The following is a 13,757-nucleotide window of genomic DNA, read 5'->3' on the forward strand; positions in this document are numbered from 1 at the left end:
AGGGTGTAGAAGAAAAACTGGTAAACAACACTAAGAAGGTGAAGTAGGTCCAGAATTGGGCCAGGCAGATCTTAGGGTCATATAAAAGATGAAGTATCAGCCAGGACATCGGAGCAAAAGCTAAGAAATTAGTAATTTAGAAGTGATCAAGACAGACCTAATTTTGCTTCCCAACACTGCTACTTAATGATGCTGTTGATTTGGGGAAATTACTTAACTTCTCTGATCTTTAGTTGCTTCAACACAAAGATAGATTATAAAAAATGGTATCTACTGAAAATGCTTAGTGTGAGGATTAGATAGAAAAAATTAGGTAAAACACTTGGCAGTATGCTTGACACATAAATTTATCAAAAAAATGATGACTTTCTCTTATCATTATCAGCATCAGCAACACTAACAGGAACAAGACAAATCTATAGAAATTAAGATATGTGAAAGAAGGGAATTCCCTGGTAGTCTAGTGCTTTCCCTGGACTCCGTGCTTTCACTGCTGAGGACACAGGTTCAATCCTTAGTTGAGAAACTAAGACCCTGGAAGCCACACAGTGCCGCCAAACAAGCAAAAAAGATACATTAAGAAAAAGAGGGAATAACAAATGATACTACCTTGAGACAGGAAAGGCAAAAATTCTAGCACCGCAGGCCCTAGAATCACAAAACAGAAGGGAATTTAGAGATCATCTAATCAAACATCTGGAGAAGGCAATGGCACCCCACTCCAGTACTCTTGCCTGGAAAACCCCATGGACGGAGGAGCCTGGTGGGCTGCCGTCTATGGGGTCTCACAGAGTCAGACACGACTGAAGTGACTTAGCAGCAGCAGCAGCAATCAAACATCTTCATTTTACAAATGAGCAGCGCAGTGCTAGGAAACGTCTCAGTGGTACAACTATGTTTGAAAAGAGTTTGGCAGTTTTTTCTAAAATTCAACATGAACTTCCCATGTTTACAAGGACAACCTAGTAAGTCCAGTCCTAAATCTCTACCCGAGAGAAATAAAAACTTATGTTTACACAAAGCCTTGCACAGAAAGAGTTACAGCAGCTTTATTCATAACAACCTAAACTGGAAACAGTCAAATGTCCATCAGCAGGAGAATGAATAAATAAATTTCATGCAACAGAGCATATTCAGCAATTTAAAAAATGAACTTCTGGCACACACAACAGCATGGATGAATCTAAACACATCTTGCCGAGTAGCAGCAGCAGTGCAAAGGCATGTGTACTGCCTGATTCTATTTATCTGAAGTTCTAGAAAACACAAACTAATCTCTAAAGACCCAAAACATAGAAGTAGTTGCTTGATTCCTTGAGGGGGAGAGAGGTAGGGAGTGAGAATTTGACTGTGAAGGGGCACAAAGGAGCTTTTTGGAGTGATGGAAATATTTTATATCTTTTATAAAATGTTTTGTATCTTAATTGTGCCAGTGGTTACAAAGTACATAAATTTGTCAAAACTCATTAAAACTGCATGCTTAAAATGGGTATAGTTTATTGTATATTAATTATACCTCACTTAAATTGATTTTAAAACCAGAGCTAGAGAGACAAAGAGAGATGGCTTGATGCCTTACTCTTTTCAGGGGCAGAGCTAGGATTCCAAGCCAGGTCTTTGCCAGCTATTTAGCTAAACTAGCACTTAGCTACTGTTCATGAGGCTGAGCTTTGCTCAGTAAGCAGTACAATATCTTGCTCTGCTTGCTCTTTTTCTGAGAGCTCATCTAATAAAACGGCACCAGTCTTGGCTTTGGCACGAGGATATGGTTTGATGTCATGGCTTCCCTTCTTACTTGTTGGGTGGCCCTGGCCAGATTGTTAGACCTCTCTGAGCTACCTCTTACTCATTTTTTAATCGAGGATAAAATTATTATCATAGAATTCCCATAAAGATAAAATAATATAGGTACTATCTGATGCATAACTGACCAAAGTTTTAAAATGAAAGCTATGAAATCTCTAGTCATGTCCATCTGGAAATATATATGCATGTAATGTATGTAGGTAGGTATGAAACAGACCTACAGTCCAAAAGGACTGGGAAATGGCGATGGGCAAAACAGACCATGCAAACTAAGGAACAAAGGCCCTGGGGCCTGAATCCCAGAGACAAAAGGAAAAAGAGAGAGAGACAAAACAATGTGATACAAAAAGTGACCAGAAAATGACAGGTACTTAATAAATTGTTTCCACGACTTCTATTAATTTCTTAAAAAGAACATCCCAGACCTGAAGCAGTACCAAAAATAAGTCTTGCCTTGTGAGGTTGAAAGATAAAGCCTCCAGACTGCCTGTATTCACTCATTCCATGACTAATACTCAGTGCCTCTGCTGTGCAAGGCATTGTTCTAGTCTCTTAGAATTCACCAAAGAACAAAAGAAAGACTTAAAGTCAATAAGCCAAAATAAAAATATATCAGGTGGCAATCTGTGCCAAGAAGAGAAATAAACCGAGTAAGGGGAACAGAGAATGACTGGGGGTGATAGGAAGATGCTGTTTTACACAGGGTGCTTAAAAGTAGGTGATCTATTGATGTAATATTTGAACAGAAACTTGGGGGGAGAAGGAGTGGAGTTATGCATAAAAGTAGCTGGGGGGAAGGTATTGAAGATAGAGGAAAGCGCAGGCAAGAGGCTCTGATGCCGAAGTCTGTTTGACCCATCTGAGGATCAGCAAGGTGACCTGTGGGCCCGCGTGTGTTGTTTTCACGACTGGGCAGTGTGATGCTACATAAAATTCACCAACTGTTCAGAACGTTGAACTTTACCTCTCTACTATTTGTACTTGGGCTTGTCACATAGTCACAAATTTTCACATCAAATAATTATTGTTATTGTGCTTATCAGCTGATGGCTTTGGTGCTAGGAGGAAATAGTTTCTTATCTATGTACACTTTATAAATAGTAACCATTTATTTGTCATTGTTCAGTCACTAAGCCATGTCCAACTCTTTACAACCCCTTGAGCTGCAGCATGCCAGGCTTCCCTGTCCTTCTCTATCTCCTGGAATTGGCTCAAATTCATGTCCACTGAGTCAGAGATGCCATCCAACTATCTCATCCTCTGTATTTCAAAGATACTGGTCCAAATCAGTTGCCTGTTTATTGAAGAAGATGTAAATCACACTCTCAGCTTGAGGAGGAACAGTTGAATTCAAGGGTGCCCTTTGTCATCATGGGAAATGATGTTGTCCATTCCCATGATGCACCGGGGAGCAGGGAACTCAGAAGATGGTGATGGAGGACAGAAGTGGACACGCACACAGTTCCAACACTTCATGTTCTGATTGTCCCCTGTGTCTTAAGAATGAAAAACGCACAATCCCCAAACAAGCTCTACACTAGGGCTTCTGTTATCTGAGTGGGGCACAGTGAACCAAGTGCTGCACCAACCCTGGAGGAGCCTGTCAACCTCGGGGTTGAGGTCAGCCAGGACATTGAGCCCCTTTAAAAGTGACACCAAAAGACTTGCCTGGCAGTTCAGTGGTTCAGACCCTGCACTTCCTCGGCAGAAAGCATGGGTTCCACCCCTAGTTGGGGAACTAAGATCCTGCATGCCACACAGTGAAGCCAAAAATAAATTAATTTTAAATAATAATAACAAAAGTATATAAAAGAGAAAATGACCCAAGATTTTCTTTAAAAAAAAAAAGGCGACACTAGAACCCTGAACACAGACCTGATGGCAACCTGTGACTTCTCTCACACAAGCTATTCCTGCTGAGTTTCCTTCCAGAAGGGGAGGACAGGGGAGGACATAAACTAGAGGTGCTTCCTTATCTTCTGCTACGAGCACAGGCCACGGGAACACTGTATTGCTCTCTGACCACACACTGGAACAGGGAGGAATGCAACCCCAAGAAGTTTGGGAGTCATTTCTGGGAAGCACCAAGGTAAAGTCTGATGGATCATGGTCCAGGGTGGTTAAGCAGTGCAAACAGGGTGTGAGCAGACAAACCACCAGAAACAAATGTTACCATCACATAAGAAGAGTGAGGAAAAAAAAAAAAAAACAATCAGCAAAAAAAAAAAAAAAAAATGAAGAACCAGGTGGAGATTCAAGGGAGCAATCCTGTTTAGTTCTCAGGGAAAGAATATTTTGGTAAGAATTCTTTTAAAAGCCTTAGAAAACTCAATTCTCTTGCTTTGTATTTTAAAGCAATGTTTCACAGCTGATCTCATTCACCTTAAAGTAATCTGCACCTAAACTTTGCTTTCATTAGCACAGTGAAAGCTGGTTATGTTACCAAATGTTCTGAAGAAAAAATAAAATAAGAAGATAGAGCACAGTAAGGGACTCAGTTTTCTGTGGGAAGATCTTGAGTGTTTAGTCAATGTAGCCCACTCACATAGACTAAACAGTAAATAAACTGATTGCAGTTTATTTGGCTATTGCTAAACCACAAAAGCTGCACAGACACAGGAGGGCCTAGAGGAGCTATCCCACGTTGAAGGTCAGGAAGGGCGGCGGTGAGGAGATACCCCTCGTCCAAGGTAAGGAGCAATGGCTGAGCTTTGCTGGAGCAGCCGTGAAGAGATACCCCACGCCCAAGGTAAGAGAAACCCAAGTAAGACGGTAGGTGTTGCAAGAGGGCATCAGAGGACAAACACACTGAAACCATACTCACAGCAAACTAGTCAATCTAATCACACTAGGACCACAGCCTTTTCTAACTCAATGAAACTAAGCCATGCCCGTGGGGCAATCCAAGATGGGCGGGTCATGGTGGAGAGATCTGACAGAATGTGGTCCACTGGAGAAGGGAATGGCAAACAACTTCAGTATTCTTGCCTTGAGAACCCCATGAACAGTATGAAAAGGCAAAATGATAGGATACTGAAAGAGAAACTCCCCAGGTCAGTAGGTGCCCAATATGCTACTGGAGATCAGTGGAGAAATAACTCCAGAAAGAATGAAGGGACGGAGCCAAAGCAAAAAGAACACCCAGCTGTGGATGTGACTGGTGATAGAAGCAAGGTCTGATGCTGTAAAGAGCAATATTGCATAGGAACCTGGAATGTCAGGTCCATGAATCAAGGCAAACTGGAAGTGGTCAAACAAGAGATGGCAAGAGTGAATGTCGACATTCTAGGAATCAGCAAACTGAAATGGACTGGAATGGGTGAATTTAACTCAGATGAGCATTATATCTACTACTGCAGGCAGGAATCCCTCAGAAGAAATGGAGTAGCCATCATGGTCAACAAAAGAGTCCAAAATACAGTACTTGGATGCAATCTCAAAAATGACAGAATGATCTCTGTTCGTTTCAGAAGAAATGGAGTGGCCATCATGGTCAAAAAAAGAGTCCGAAATACAGTACTTGGATGCAATCTCAAAAATGACAGAATGATCTCTGTTCGTTTCCAAGGCAAACCATTCAATATCACAGTAATCCAAGTCTATGCCCCAACCAGTAATGCTGAAGAAGCTGAAGTTGAACGGTTCTATGAAGACCTACAAGACCTTTTAGAACTAACACCCAAAAAAGATGTCCTTTTCATTATAGGGGACTGGAATGCAAAAGTAGGAAGTCAAGAAACACTTGGAGTAACAGGCAAATTTGGCCTTGGAATACGGAATGAAGCAGGGCAAAGACTAATAGAGTTTTGCCAAGAAAATGCAGTGGTCATAACAAACACCCTCTTCCAACGACTCTATACGTGGACATCACCAGATGGTCAACACCGAAATCAGATTGATTATATTCTTTGCAGCCAAAGATGGAGAAGCTCTATACAGTCAGCAAAAACAAGACCAGGAGCTGACAGTGGCTCAGATCATGGACTCTTTATTGCCAAATTCAGACTGAAATTGAAGAAAGTAGGGAAAACCACTAGACCATTCAAGTATGACCTAAATCAAATCCCTTATGATTATACAGTGGAAGTGATAAATAGATTTAAGGGCCTAGATCTGATAGATAGAGTGCCTGATGAACTATGGAATCAGGTTCGTGACATTGTACAGGAGACAGGGATCAAGACCATCCCCATGGAAAAGAAATGCAAAAAAGCAAAATGGCTGTCTGGGGAGGCCTTACAAATAGCTGTGAAAAGAAGAGGAGTGAAAAGCAAAGGAGAAAAAGAAAGATATAAACATCTGAATGCAGAGTTCCAAAGAATAGCAAGAAGAGATAAGAAAGCCTTCTTCAGCAATCAGTGCAAAGAAATAGAGGAAAACAACAGAATGGGAAAGACTAGGGATCTCTTCAAGAAAATCTGAGATACCAAAGGAACATTTCATGAAAAGATTGGCTCGATAAAGGACAGAAATGGTATGGACCTAACAGAAGCAGAAGATATTAAGAAGAGATGGCAAGAATACACAGAAGAACTGTACAAAAAAGATCTTGATGACCAAGATAATCACGATGGTGTGATCACTGACCTAGAGCCAGACATCCTGGAAAGTGAAGTCAAGTGGGCCTTAGAAAGCATCACTATGAACAAAGCTAGTGGAGGTGATGGAATTCCAGTTGAGCTATTCCAAATTCTGAAAGATGATGCTGTGAAAGTGCTGCACTCAATATGCCAGCAAATTTGGAAAACTCAGCAGTGGCCACAGGACTGAAAAAGGTCAGTTTTCATTCTAATCCCAAAGAAAGGCAATGCCAAAGAATGCTCAAACTACCACACAATTGCACTCATCTCACACACTAGTAAAGTAATGCTCAAAATTCTCCAAGCCAGGTTTCAGCAATATGTGAACCATGAACTTCCTGATGTTCAAGCTGGTTTTAGAAAAGGCAGAGGAACCAGAGATCAAATTGCCAACATCTGCTGGATCATCGAAAAAGCAAGAGAGTTCCAGAAAAACATCTATTTCTGCTTTATTGACTATGCCAAAGCCTTTGACTGTGTGGATCACAATAAACTGTGGAAAATTCTGAAAGAGATGGGAATACCAGACCACCTGATCTGCCTCTTGAGAAATCTGTATGCAGGTCAGGAAGCAACAGTTAGAACTGGACATGGAACAACAGACTGGTTCCAAATAGGAAAAGGAGTTCATCAAGCCTGTATATTGTCACCCTGTTTATTTAACTTATATGTAGAGTACATCATGAGAAACACTGGACTGGAAGAAACACTGGACTGGAAGAAACACAAGCTGGAATCAAGATTGCCGGGAGAAATATCAATAACCTCAGATATGCAGATGACACCACCCTTATGGCAGAAATTGAAGAGGAACTCAAAAGCCTCTTGATGAAAGTGAAAGTGGAGAGTGAAAAAGTTGGTTTAAAGCTCAACATTCAGAAAATTAAGATCATGGCATCCAGTCCCACCACATCATGGGAAATAGATGGGTAAACAGTGGAAACAGTGTCAGACTTTTTTGAGGGGGGGCTCCAAAATCACTGCAGGTGGTGATTGCCGCTATGAAATTAAAAGACGCTTACTCCTTGGAAGAAAAGTTATGACCAACCTAGATAGCATATTCAAAAGCAGAGACATTACTTTGCCAACAAAGGTCCTTCTAGTCAAGGCTATGGTTTTTCCAGTGGTCATGTATGGATGTGAGAGTTGGACTGTGAAGAAGACTGAGTGCCAAAGAATTGATGCTTTTGAACTGCGGTTTTGTAGAAGACTCTTGAGAGTCCCTTGGACTTCAAGGAGATCCAACCAGTCCATTCTGAAGGAGATCAGCTCTGGGATTTCTTTGGAAGGAATGATGCTAAGGCTGAAACTCCAGTACTTTGGCCACCTCATGAGAAGAGTTGACTCACTGGAAAGGACTCTGATGCTGGGAGGGATTGGGGGCAGGAGGAGAAGGGGACGACAGAGGATGAGATGGCTGGATGGCATCACTGACTCGATGGACGTGAGTCTGAGTGAACTCCGGGAGTTGGTGATGGACAGGAAGGCCTGGCGTGCTGCGATTCATGGGGTCGCAAAGAGTCGGACATGACTGAGAGGCTGATCTGATCTGATCTGAAACCACAAAAGCACTGGAATTCAGTGAGCTGGAATCCAAATTTAATTTTAGACAAGCATGAAGACAGGACTGTGCTTAGTTTCCTGAAGTACACTGAGTATCCCCTACGACTGCCCTACATGGCCAACCAGTGGTGACCATGATACATCTCACACTTGCAGGTAGAATTCTAACAAAAGTCGCTGTTGAATCTACATTTATTTGTATATAAAGCTATCAAAAACCAGAAAATTAAAAGGAAATAGAAATATTCTCAGAGAAGGGAATGGCTCCCCACTCCAGTACTCTTGCCTGGAAAATCCCATGGATGGAGGAGCCTTGTAGGCTGCAGTCCATGGGGTCGCTAAGGGTCAGACACGACTGAGCAACTTGACTTCCACTTTGTACTTTCATGCATTGGAGAAGGAAATGGCAACCCACTCCAGTGTTCTTGCCTGGAGCATCCCAGGGACGAGGGAGCCTGGTGGGCTCCCGTCTATGGTGTCGCACAGAGTCGGACACGACTGAAGCGACTTAGCAGCAGCAGCAGCAGAAATATTCTAAAGTAGTACCCAAGTTAAGTAACACTGCATATAAATGATACTGACAGTACATAGAAAGCTCTGAATTTTAAAACTTCAATTCAAAATTGAAAATAAGTGATCATCATCATATTGATGGATAACAATAGATACCAACTGGGTGTTTCACATTTTATAAGTACTCCACTTACCATTTATCAAAGATTGCTCATATTTCTCAGTACATGACAATTTTAAAGTGTCGTCAGAAAAGTTCACTCATTTAACCTCATAAAAACCCTGAGAGATAAATATTACCATGCCAGCCACTTTCCTGAAGAAAGCAAGACTTTCTTGCTTGGTAAACTTTATCTTTCTTGCTTGGTAAACTAATTTCCCAACTTCTACAGGCAAGAACCAGTGGCACACCAAGATTGGTACAAAAGGATTTTGATTCCAAAATCACTTTCAAGTTTCCCATTCTGCCTTTTCCAGTAAAACCTGGAGACAAGTTGGCACAAATAAAATAAGGCATATTTCATGATCATAAATACTAAATAAAACTGTTGCATGTGTGTGTGTGTGTGTGTGTGTGAAAGAGAGAGAAGGGCAGCTCTCAGGGAAGGGCAAGAACTGTTTCATTTAGTCACTTATGCCTTTCTCTGCAGTGATGCTAGTGATAAAGAACCTACCTGCCAATGCAGGAGATCTAAGAGACACGGGTTTGATCCCTGGGTCAGGAAGATTCTCTGGAGGAGCGCATGGCAACCCACTCCAGTATTCTTGCCTGGAGAATCCCATGGACAGAGGAGTCTGGTGAGCTACAGTCCATAGGGTTGCATAGAGTTGGACATGAGCGAAGCAATTTAGCATGCATGCATGCCTCTCTCTGCACCACCCCCTCCCACATGCTTTTTTTTTTTAACCATTTTTGTATCTTAAAGTTATCCATTTCCCTTACCAAATTCCAAAGCTAGTTTGCTATCATTTTCTAAAATCCATATAATGGTACCTCTCAACGTTAAAGAGGTTTTGCTGATATCTATTCTAATACATGGGTCTCTGGTGTAAATTAAATGGTGCATTTTAAGACTGGTTCACCCAACCAACAATAACTATGCAGTTTCACTTCACTCATTATCTTAATTAATGCTTTTATTAGTTTAAAATATATGAGTTTTCAGGTAAAGCACACACATGTGAGAAAATCTGCTGTAACATATGCACGGCAGTAAGGTAAAACAGAATGCCATGTAGTGTGAAGATGGTGAAAAGATTTCCATTACAATCCTACTCCAACCAATTGATAGCTGCTGCCTGAAGCAGTGTTTTGTAAATTAATCTGAGCCTAAGACCGGGACCCAGGAAAAGGAGAGAAGAGATTGATTAAGAATGTCTGTCATTGCTTCAGGAGTAGGGAGTGACACTTCTCATCCTGAAGGCATTCTATCTTGCCAGACTAAGAAATAAAATATTAAGTGTCTTTCATTAAAAGGCAAATTCATAATTTACATGTCAGTCTATAAAGAGAATCACATACTTATTTTGAACTCCCTGAGGTCGACTTCAGGATGGACTCCAAGTAATGGTTTTAATCAATGGCACATTGGTTAATTTTACAGCCTGAGAATAGCTTCAGTCCGACATCTGGGCATGTTTCAGTATGTGGGGCAGTAAAGCAGTGATGTTGGAAAAGAGAAAAAGGAAGGGAAAAGAGTGTTCTTCAAGACCGATCAGGATATTTAGAAGTGTGCTTGCTAAATATCAGCAACATCTGACACGAGGGCTACCACATCAAAGTTCAACACGAGAATTCAATGCAAGTGTTTAACATGTCACACGTAGCTCTCCTTCCTACCTTCGCCCTTGCCTTCTGCCCTTGGACTCTTCCCAGCTCATTTGTGACCCTGTTTTAACCTACAGAGGTTCAGCATGAAGTTTATACACTGACGCTGAAATGCAAAACAGTTTAATTAAATGAAAATTGCAAATCGTTCTCTTATTTTTCTCCTAGTGTGATTTCACTAGGTCCATCCAAGTTTGGTTTACTTTTCTGAAACTGTCTACATTTGCAGAGTTGCCCTTTAACTTTTCTATGGGTTTGGATAGAGAGTTGGTTATTTGTTTGCAGTGTCTGAGCATCCAGAAGACAAAGAATATAAATGAAAAGTTGAATGAATATCCAAGCCTTCCCTTCCCTTCCAATTACCAAGAAAATGCAAGTGCCTCTGTGTCTCCTTTATTTGGCGTTCATAAATAAAAGCAGATTCTTCTTAGGAGTTGGTGTGAGGTGATAAAATCACCAAGGTATCCCTGACTTAAATCTCAAATGTGCCAGCTTGACAAGCAAAGTACAGTTTCAGAACTCAGTCCCCTTTTGATCATTTCAGCTTTCAAGATCTTTGGTGCTGGAGGTAGTTACACAAATATTCAGTAGTCAGATACAATCATTCCTGTTTATAAAGTTCCTGTAAGAAAAGAAAGCAGACCAAGGCTCCCTGCTGTGGATTGTGGATTGAAATATATTTAGCCAATGAAAATACAAGCCACAGAAAACACTGCAGAGAGGGAGAGTGTGTATCTCTTGGCCAGGAGGTCACCAGGCCTGGAAATACAAGGAGTTAAGAGGAAACTTTGCTCACTGCAGCCTCTGCCAATTAAACCCCCAGGAAAATGCTCTCATTAATCACTTACTACTTCAGACATGACTTTCTAGCCCCTCATTTCATGTTCATAATCATATTCCTCTTTTCATCATACAAACATTTTTGGGGACTGTAAATCTAGAAGCATGTTGGGGAAACATAAATAAACCAAGCCGTGCCTTTAAAAAAGAGATCACATTTTTTGTGGTGCAGAATATAATGTTATTTAGCCAGGTCTCTGTTCATAGATCCCCTCTGCAGAGCAGGTTTCCATCACTCTGCCACTTAAAATAGCAACTCCCTGATGTCCTCTATTTTCTTCTTCTGTGTTTTTTTTTCCACTGCTCTCATAACTTCCTGGAATTACATTACATTTGTTTATTGTCAGTCTCCAATAGAATGCAAATTCCATGAAGGTAGAGATTTTATAATTTTATCTGTGTTGTAAATGGCTGTATTTTCAGATCCAAGAGATGTTTTGCATACAGGAAGCTCTCAATGAATATTTGCAAGATGGATGAATGAATGGGTACATGGGCCGCAGACAGCTCACATGGTGGTTAAAACTTGTATTCTGAAGTCAGACATCTGGGTTTGAATTTTGTTTACGCACATTACCTTGGGAGAATTATTAACTCACCTAAAGTCTCAATTTTCATTTTTCTGTTATATGAAGATAACATTAATACTTAGCTCATGAATTACTTGTGCCTAATGTGTAAGTGATAGCATATTGAAAAGCAGAGACATTACTTTGCCAACCAAGGTCCATCTAGTCAAAGCTATGGTTTTTCCAGTGGTCATGTATGGATGTGAGAATTGGACTGTGAAGAAAGCTGAGCGCTGAAGAATTGATGCTTTTAAACTGTGGTGTTGGAGAAGACTCTTGAGAGTCCCTTGGACTGCAAGGAGATCTAACTAGTCCATTCTGAAGGAGATCAGCCCTGGGATTTCTTTGGAAGGAATGATGCTAAAGCTGAAACTCCAGGACTTTGGCCACTTATGTGCAGAGTTGACTCATTGGAAAAGACTCTGATGCTGGGAGGGATTGGGGGCAGGAGGAGAAGGGGACGACAGAGGATGAAATGGCTGGATGGCATCACTGACTCAATGGACGTGAGTCTGGGTGAACTCCGGGAGTTGGTGATGGACAGGGAGGCCTGGGGTGCTGCGATTCATGGGGTCGCAAAGAGTCGGACACGACTGAGCGACTGAACTGACTGAACTGAATGTGTAAGTGTGGGTTTCCCAGGTGGGGCAGTGGTAAAGAATCCGCCTGTCAGTGCAGGAGATGCAGGAGTCAAGGGTTCGATCCCTGGGTCAGCAAGATCCCCTGGAGTAGGAAATCGCAACCCATTCCAATATTCTTGCCTGGAGAATTCCATGGACAGAGGAGTCTGTCAGGCTACAGTCCATAGGGCCCCAAAGAGTTGGACACGACTGAGCACACCAAAAGAAAAAGAAAAAATGTGCTAATTAACATTCAATAAATATCAGACATTATTATTATAATAGAGGCATGAACACAACACAAGAAAGCACAAAGTCAGAGAACACTCCAGCTGTGTCTTAAAGGCATGGAGGGTACAACCTCCAGAAAGGACAGCATAGAAAAAAATTCATGGACATGAAACAATTCGAAGCTTTTAAGGGCAATGCAATGAAGAAGCTAAAATAGCAATACAGAATGCCCCAACTATCCAAAGCTAGCCAAGAATGATATCACAATCCTGGCTGGCCAAGAGCCTCATAACATGCTTTTGTCAATCACAGAAAGGAAATCCTATCTTCTCTCTTCAGTGATAGGACTCAGCAATAATTTAATAAAATGAGAAGCTCTAGAAGAGCCTTTTCTCTAATCAAAACCATATGTGTTCCTAAGACTTATGATGAGGAGATGCGAGATGGTAAAGGACAAAGAATATGAGCCTACCCCACTGGCCACAGGCCCTTTAAAGTTCCTCCAACCTCCCCACCCCATGCACCACCAATCTGAAAAACGTGTGTTACAAAGAGCAATGATCAATGAAAGAGTCATCTGGATCTCCCTGTCACCTATCTTGACCTCCTTGCCCTCTGGCCTGTTTTCAGCTACCTCTGAATTCTTCCTAAGTAATTCAGTCACAATCCCTACTTCTTGTTTCTCTGACCATGCAGTCTTATATGCCACCACTGGAGTTTGGGCTTCTTCTGTTGTAAGGAGGCTTAATCTTTTGGCTCCCAGGATCCTTTACTACATTGGGCAGAAGCATCTTGCTGGAACCTCAAGCTTTAGATGCCAGACCTTACTTCTATCCATGAAGTCTACACCTCAACAACTAGCCCTAGCCATCATCTTTCAGCTTCACCTACAATGAAGATTGTAGATTCAGGAGCATGGGTTCAATTCCAATTATACCTCTTATAATTACACTCCAAGACCAATACGGGATTTCTCTGGTTAAGGATACCCATCAGGCAATGCAAAGGAGACCAAGAGCTGTGATCATTCTCCCACTTGGAGGGCAGAAGAGGTAGGCACCAAGGCTCCGACAGGGGCCCCTGACTGCCTATGTTGGAAGAATGTCCAGGTGGGCAGGTAGAGCATGGTATCTTGAGGAACTGCAGTGGGAAGCAGGTAAAGACTTCCATAGCGATTGCTACTGGAGGACTGTGACACAGGGTTAAA

This window comes from Bos grunniens, chromosome 5 (genome assembly GCF_055505025.1).
Source record: "Bos grunniens cultivar Pamir isolate PY7600 chromosome 5, Bosgru_T2T1.0, whole genome shotgun sequence".
Taxonomy (NCBI): domain Eukaryota; kingdom Metazoa; phylum Chordata; class Mammalia; order Artiodactyla; family Bovidae; genus Bos; species Bos grunniens.